Source organism: Delphinus delphis, chromosome X (genome assembly GCF_949987515.2).
Source record: "Delphinus delphis chromosome X, mDelDel1.2, whole genome shotgun sequence".
Classification (NCBI taxonomy): domain Eukaryota; kingdom Metazoa; phylum Chordata; class Mammalia; order Artiodactyla; family Delphinidae; genus Delphinus; species Delphinus delphis.
In genome coordinates, this window is record NC_082704.1 from 109190693 (window position 1) to 109199238 (window position 8546).

The 8546-nt window shown below is 44.1% G+C and overlaps 1 non-coding gene across 1 annotated transcript; it reads right to left on the reverse strand.

The window, feature by feature from the left end:
• Positions 1-237: 237 nt before the first annotated feature.
• TRNAG-GCC (transfer RNA glycine (anticodon GCC)) lies at positions 238-310 on the reverse strand. The gene has a single exon. It is a non-coding gene; the product is annotated as a tRNA-Gly (tRNA).
• Positions 311-8546: the final 8236 nt, after the last annotated feature.

The window sequence follows — 8546 nt, forward strand, 5'->3', positions numbered from 1 at the left end:
TTTACATTTTTGCAAACCTCTGACTTAGAAGATAGCTATATTCTCACACATCTGCATCCGCATTCAGTCTGTTGCCTCATGCAGCTTTGTAGTTGGAAAAGAAAGGAATTTTTAAAAAATATTTATTTGTTTTTATTTATTTATTATTTTGACTGCGCTGGGTCTTAGTTGCGGCATGTGGGATCTTTAGTTGCAGCATGCGGACTTCTTCTTCTTAGCCATGCATGTGGGCTCTAGTTCCCTGACCAGGAATCGAACCTGGGGCCCCTGCATTGGCAGCACGGAGTCTTACCCACTGGACCACCAGGGAAGTCCCCAAGAAAAGAATAGTTTAATGGCCTTTTCAGGTAATTAGAAGTACTCTTCTTTGATGCCACAGTAAAAGTCTATAAGAGATATTTTCTTAAACGTTAGTTACAATGTGAAATCTGAAACCACAATGATGAACTTTTCATACTCTTACATTAAAATCCATCTATCTTGTACTTTGAATGAATCTTTTGCCCATACGTATTTTGTAAAATCATGCATTGATAATTTGAAAATATTGGTTCACTGAGTTATATAGATGTTCCAAATGTTTACATATTTCATTATATAATTTCAAAAAGTCACATTTGTTAATATCACCAGTGATCTCACCAGTCAGCTTACCAGAAATTTTTTTAAGAACTGGGAAGCTTTCATGCTCAAAAATGATGAATACAAGTTTTACAAAATTTTAATTTTTGCTTGAGACCTAAAATTTTATCCCTGACAACAAATGGTGTCAGTTGTTTTCCTTGAAGTGGCAGGTTTACTTTAATCACTTACAAGAAAATGGCTGCCACATACCTGAGTCTAAATAAGCAGAGTTTGTCGTCAGGAATTCTTTCCCGTCAAAATGATTTTCCAGGAAAATAAGTTGCTAGTTCAGCTCGCAACTCAACCAACCATACACATAATTTTTCTCAAGATAACCATCATGCTTCGGTATACAGCAAAAGCGCTTTCTGCACACTCCCCATTTTATCATGCAGAGTATTAAGAAGGTGTGTACTCAAAGGTCAATATTTAACACAGTAATTTTTACTGCTTCGTCAAGGACATTCTTAATTGCAATTGGATTCTTAATTGAAATTGGATTCTGTTTTGTTTTGTTTTGTTACCAAGAGTGACAGCAATGAAGAATACCATGACTACTAGTAGAACTTAGTATCACTGCTTTGCTTCACGCTAAGGGACAGGCAGTTTTATCCCCCATTGCTTTTGCATTATCATTGGAGATGCCAACACAGTGAAAAAGACAAATGACATCTCAGTGTTAATAAGCAAATAGCTCTGATCTCACAGACCACTGCCCTAAGGAATTCACCATGTGCCCCATAAGAAAGGCAGCATTTGGAAAGCTGCCACCAAGAGGGTACAGAGGCCTGGCAGTGTGCACCCAAAAAGCCATAACAACCAAGAGAGAGTAACAATAGCATCCCATTAAGTAAAAGACATTTTTGTATTAAGTGAAGGATATATTTTAGAGCTAGATCAGGCCACTCCAACACAGCTCAACCTTAGGTTTGGGCAAGGAGAGGAAATGAGCGATTGAGATCAAAGTTGAAATTGAAATTTTAAGCTGGACTGGACTTCTAATAATCAAAAGTGACCAGAAAGTTATGGAACCTGCCCAAGATGTTATTAAGAAAACGGGAAGGGCAATAAGACAGAGCACAGTTGGAAACAGAGATTAAAGCTAAATAAAACACTTTCATGTCTCTATCCCCACTGAGTTGAAACTCTTCATTAAAAAGTTATGTCTAGTCCCCCTTCCATTTATAACACATACATATTTGAGCTAATTGAAAAGCTCCCTGTGTAACATGCCATATTCCTTTTCTTCCTTGTCAACATCATATCATTCATCTATTCAACAAAGTTCGATTGAATGCCTACTGTGCCAGGCACTGTTCAAAGGGCTTGGGAAACACCAATGAAAAAACAGATGGATATTGTTGGTAGAGCTTACATTTGTAGTTGTTACTTTTTAAAGTATTTTTTTCCAATTAGCCATGCAGGCTCAGCTGCAAAACGTGCTGGAATTTTGGAGCAACATAGCAGGGTTCAAAGGAGCTTGGCAAAATATTCTGAGTGGTCCATAAAGCCGGTCCCAAGGAACATGGCCAGCAATCTATATCACAATGTTCCAGGGCCTGCTGGCTCCAACAGTCAAGGTTATCTGATAATCTGGTGGGCAGGAGCCCAACAGCAAAAGGCTCTGGGCAAGATCAATAAGAGTGGCAGCATCTTGATTTCAGTGGGATGTAGGAGGAACCCAATCCCAGCCAGTGTCTGGAGGCACAAGGGACAGGGTACATCTCCTTCAAAGAAGGGGACCTGGTGAAGGCTTGGCAGGGGAAGGGTCTTTGTCAGATGAGCTGGTGTTCACCTGGGAGCTTTAGTAGCAGGAACAGAAACCAGCTCACAGGCTGGAATGGACACTCCGGATTGGATTCAGAACAAAGAGCAGTTCAGCGGGTATGTGGCTGCTTCCTGCTGAGCTCTTTGAAGGGTGTGTTCCAGATCCAGTTTAAGATCATTAAAGGCACCACACTGTGAAAAGACATGTAATGTCAAATGAAAACAACCCTAAACCAGAAAATAAGTATAAGGAAATCCAACAAAGTTCTGCTTCTTTGCATGATGTCATCTTCAAAGTTGTCTCAGTACCGTTTCCTTCAAATGGGTGTTTGTGGGGGTGGGGGTGGGGCACACATTGTGGCATGTGTGTGTACCATGATCTCATGTTTAGTCTGTCTCAGGGGTCATCTATACTGGTCTGTCCCCAGCCCAACAGGGAACATCAAGGACATATGATGGGAAATTCCAGAGTGAACCACCAGCATTCATGTGATCAGCCCTGAGCAGGCCTCTCTTTATGCCCTTGGCCTGTCCCTTCACCTCTGACTTTATCTTTACTCAGCACTTCCAGGTCATGACCCAGCCATTCTACTGCTCCAACACTCAGCAGTCCTATTTCATTCCTCAACTTTTCATTGTCCGCTCGTGGTGCTTCCTTGAAACAGCTCTTTCAGGAATGATCCCCTTCAATTCCTCTCCAAGTGCCCTTCATACCCCCCTGACTTCCTGATGAAACTTAACCGGACACCATCCGGCTTCCCCCTCCCAACTCCAGCCTGGATCCTGGAGGAAAGAGATCAAGCAGATAATCCTTCCCTCTCCCTCTCCATCTCTCTCCCCGCAAGCAATAGTCATAAGACTCAAGGGAATTGCAAAGGCTCTAGAAGATGGTAGACCAGTAAAGAATGCTAGTGTCCTTACATTTAATTATCATAAAAGTCACAAAACAGAGCTTCTCAAAATGTCTTATGTTGTGCCACGTGCATCAAATCATCCTAGGGTGCTTGTTAAAAATGCAGATTACTGGGCTCGACTCCAGACCAACTGTCTTAGTCTGAGCTCCCTCAGAAATAGATCCTGAGACAAGGATTCAATTGCAGAAAGCTGATTTGGGGAGGTGGTCCCAGGAAACACTAGTAAGGGAAGGCAGCCAATAAAAGGTGTCCTGTCATGCCAGTTACTACTATGGGTAACTGGAGTTTCATCCCACTGGGAACTTTGAAAACAACATAGTACACTCGTCTCAGCATCCTGCCAGTGAAGAAGAGAGGGAGTCGAGGTGTTTGGACACCAACTCTCCTCAGTCATAGATTGAAGCTGCACTTGGCTGGTGTTAATTCCCTGGTACCTCTGGCCTGCAAAACCATAGCCCTCTGGCAAAAAGATGAAGGTGCTAGGAACTGGTGGTCAGTTCGGGTGCATTGGAATTGTAAGGGTTGAGGAAATATAGGCAGGGACCCCACATCATCTGCTATAGCAGCTAAATCAGCATACCTGTGTGAGGGGCTGGAACCTACATTTTGAACAAGTTCCTCACACTATAGTTGGAGAACATAGAATATTAAGAAAAGGTAGTACACGTGAGATTGGATTTCTGATTTCCTAATGGCTTCTGTGAAGAAGAAGACACTTCTACTCTATCATCCCTCCCCCGCCCCCCCAAAAGAATCCAGTTTTAGTAAGCCCTCCTTTTCTTATAGAGAAAGCAATAGAACTTGAGTCTACCACTCACCATTATAATCCCTAGGCTGAAATTTCCTTTTGTACCAGGGGAGCTATTTTAGACAAACCCTGTGAACTTAAATAGGGAAAGTGATTCATTGGCATGTAAGGTCCGTTTCATGTTGATGTCAGGATGGAGAAATCAGATGGTGCTAAATGTTCTCTCAGGTCAATACTTGATGACTTCATAGCTTTCACCAGCGTTTTTAATGGTTCGACATTTAGCACTCAAGTCCAGGAGCTTTTTGCCAGCTCTTTGTGAAGGGGGAGGCGGGGGAGATGCTATTGAAAGGTTTTTTTCAAAAGGTTAGTTAATGCACTAGGGCATGGATTTCATTACATGATCGCATAACACTGAGTGGCAGAACGTATAGTGGGCAATCTAAAAATAATTACTGCTCAAATGTCGATTAACCAAGGGTTGGCCAGGAGCCGGACTTTGGAAATGTGAAGCTGGAGGCTGAGAGAGCAGGTTCCTGGGACCCCCATAAGGCTGCAGGTTGGGAGGGACTAAAATCAAATTCCTGCTATTGCAGGTCTCACTGACTTTCCCTTCCTGTTCTGCATAATCATAAGCTACTCCATGCCCACAGGAACTGCAAAGGGCTAACAAAGGGCTATCGCAGTCCTTCTTTGCTATAGTCAGGAGCCACCTTATATATCTGTTAAGTGTCAATCTAGATTATCTGTGGTGGGTGCCATGCTCTTTCTGTAATATTCCCCTGCCTAGGAAAGTGCAGCGATTGGATACCAAGGGAAGAAAGAGAAACTAACCCAGGGTGTGGAGCGGAAGGTTCTCCTAAGACAATCAGTCAGAAATGCTCAGGAGAGAGGCAGGAAAGTGAATCCGCGTAACCGAGCCCAACATTCTGAACTTCCGTCGTCTGCCAAGGCACTCACCATGGTATCATGTCTTTGTATCTTTTCTTGCCTGTCTCTCCTCCCTCCTGCCACCCCTACTGAGAGTTCCTTGAAGGGAGAGCTAAGCCCTGTTCATTCTTGGTAGGTTCCAGCGTTTTTTGGTCAACGGTCGTTGAGCAGTTAGTTGCGATTTTGGTGTTTTCCTAAGCAGCGGGTAAGCTCACGTCCTTCTACCCCACCATCTTGCGCTAATCCAAGCCCTGTTCATTCTTGAATCTTCTCTGACTAGTATCCAGTAAGCTCACACTGCATTTTGGTTGAGTGAATAAATGAAAAATAATTAAAGACCTCCCAGTGGTCAAAGCTGGAACAGTTTGAATAACAAAAGAAAGAAAGTAGTATTGGATTATAACTGAAAGTATAAAATAAATATCCATGAGTCCATACTGATATAAATAAATGATTGAATAAATTAATAAATGGGGAGAAGAAACAAATCTTCCATGCAGAAGAATTGAAAATAAATTTTGTAGCTACCCCACCCTGTAGGAAGTGGACCCTGACTTCCTACTCCTTAAATGTAGGCTGTGCAGAGTGACTCTCCTCCAAAGAGGACTGCATGGAAAGAAGGAAAATGAGGAGTAACCTTGCAGTGGAGAGACCTGGCAAACACCGTGTCAGCCGGATGACCAGTATTAATGTCGAAAGTCATCAGTCAGGTAGCTAGTATGTACCCCTGATGTGATGCGATGAAAATGACACTTTACCACTGTGATCTTCCTCCCCCAAACCCATAACCCCAGTTCAACCATAAGAAAAGCATCAGACAAAGCCCAACATAAAACTGTTCTAAAAAATAAAGTCTATTTTTAAAAAGAGAGAAGGTAAGAAGGAAAGAAGGGAGGAAGGGAAGGAGTGGAAGAGAAAGAAGGAGATGGAGGGTTTAGTTCTGTGCTATAGGCCATCACCAGGCCTGCTACAGAAAACCTGTAAGTAACCATAAATGGAAAGCTCCTAGGGCCCACAGTGTAGGCACAGATAAGAGGCAGTTGCCCCTGTGATGCTCCAGCAGGAATTCAGGCCTGAGTGAGGGGCTTGCTAAGTGCCAGGCTACTGCCTTACATGATTGTACAAGTTGTTTCTGGATGCTGACATGGATGGAGTTTTAAAGGCTGCGGGCCCACGACTCTGGGTTCCTCTGGCCTAGGAAACGTCTTACTGTTTTCAGGCTGCCAAGATCACTAAGAAAAGCAAGAGAAGTGAAGGGGAGCTGCGTCTCCATCGTTGCGTTCTTATCTCATCTATATCATTCGCGTGGTTTGTTAGCCGCTTTGGGAGAAAATGGAAGTAAAAGCAACCTGGAGGTGAGCTCCGGTTGTCAATCTCGCCCATCGTTGCCCCCAGACCAGAATCTGGCCTAGTCCCTGTGTAATCGTGGACTAGTTTGGACCTGAGGTTGCCTCACCCAGTGGATACTGCTGACTTCTTCCATTCTGAATACTGTATCTGGACTGCCCAGTGAACTAACATCTATTGAGGGCTTTCTGGGTGCTGGCAGGCTTTCCATGTTGTTTCAATAATGCTACTATTTATGCAGAGGGGGTTATCTTTCCCCACCTGGAAACGAGAACTTGAAGTTTTAGGAGGAGTTGTGATCACATTTTTACACTTCCTGATCGGAGGAAAAGCAGAATAGATGAAGTCGTCATCACAGGAGACCCCAAGCCCCTGGTGGTCTCACAAGGTTCGCAGTCCACAGTTCTACTTCTTCTTTCCCAGGTAGTAAGATGGCCTCATACAGGGATTAGCATAACTATGGCCCAGCGTCAGAGACCCTGGGTTTCATTCCCGTTCTGCCACTGACTAGTTAGAACGTTGCTCAGTATTGATGCTGACAGACACTCCGTGGTGGTAACAGCACAAAATATGCTGAGGAATTGGCCACATCTTTTTGTTCCATTCATTTTGATAATAACTAACATTATATCTCAGTTTGCAGTGTTCACACAAACCTTATCTTGCTTGCTTTTCAAAAGAGTTCTCTGAGATAACCGGAAGAGTAGTTATTATCTCCATTTTGAAGAAAAGGAAGCCAGGGCTCAGAGAAATTAAGCAACTGGTAACAAACTAATGTGGCAACTTAGCAAATGGCTCCTCCTGAAAGCTACAGTCAGGAGCCATCTTATGTGTGTTAGATATCAGCTTAATGGTGTTTCCTGGGGTGCCCTTTCTGCTCTTCTTACAAGTGCCATCGATTGGATTTCTTTTAATCTCAAACTCTCATAAGTCTACAAATTGGGCTGATTGTTAAAAATGAAGAAACAGGTTCAGAGTTACCCGGCCAAAGTTACCTGCTAAGAAGGTCTCAGCAGTATGAATCCAGACCTAATAAGACAACAGAACTCCTGTCCTTCCCTCTCAGGCACAGTCCTTTCCTAAGGTTACACCGTCCCTGAGTGACATCCTTCACACCTGTAACATGTTAACCGTCAGATGTGTCTCCGGCCCAGACTTCTGAGCTCCAGGTGCACTTACCCAACAGCCTGCTAGCCATCTCCACTTGGGTGTCCCATACACATCTCTAGGCCAAGCCAACACATCCTACAGTGAACTCATACATCTCCCAAACCTGCTCCTCCTTGGGGACTTCCGACTGCAGTTAATAGCACCACAGTCCAGTCCCCTGCACAAATCCGAAACGTGGAAGTCCTGTGACAGCCCTTTCTCTCCCTCCCCCTGCCCTCAATTGGTGAGCCTTCTCAATTCTTTCTCCTAAACATGTCTCCGACCACTCTGCTGCTTCATCTCCCCTGCGTCTCTCAATCAGTTATCCTTTATCTTCTGCAATAGACCTCCTGGCCTCAAGTCTCACCCCACCCCTCAAACTCCTCTCTACCTGGAAAAGTGGCTCTCCTAGATCTGGCCCTGCCGGGCTACCTTTCCAGCCTCACCACCCTCACTTAACCTCGAGCACACTGTGTTCAAATCCGAAGTGCAATCCACAAAGAGCCATGCGTCTTCTGCCTGGGACGCCCTACCTCCATCTTCGAGACTTGGTTCAACAACCACTGTCAGACGCTTCCTCTTTGAAGCGTGCAACTCCCCGGGGAAAGCTGCTTACTGTCTTCTTTGTAACACTCCTGTATCTTGAACTTGCCCCTTTTGTGGCCCTTCTCCCAATTCTTTGTTGACATGCCTTCCCTCCACTGCTACTGCCCCGCAGTGCCCCAGCACACAGTAGACACTGCACAGGTGTGCATTGAATGTGTGCTGGAATTCATGATCGTGGAATTTTAGAATCACTGAAGGAAACTTGGGGCGAGTCTAGTCACTCCAAACCCTCATTTTACAGATAATGATATCAAGGTTCAGAGAGGATATGACTTGCTGAGCTATATAACTCCTTGGCAGCGATGGTAATAAATAGATTCAAATCTCCTGAACAGATTCACTCCTTTATCGGCTCTCTTTCCATGATTCCTCATTGCCTCTCAGACTCAAAGTAGAAAAGCCATTACGCCTGTCAGTGTCTCTGTTTCCACTCATAGACAACGGAAATTACTAATGCCTTC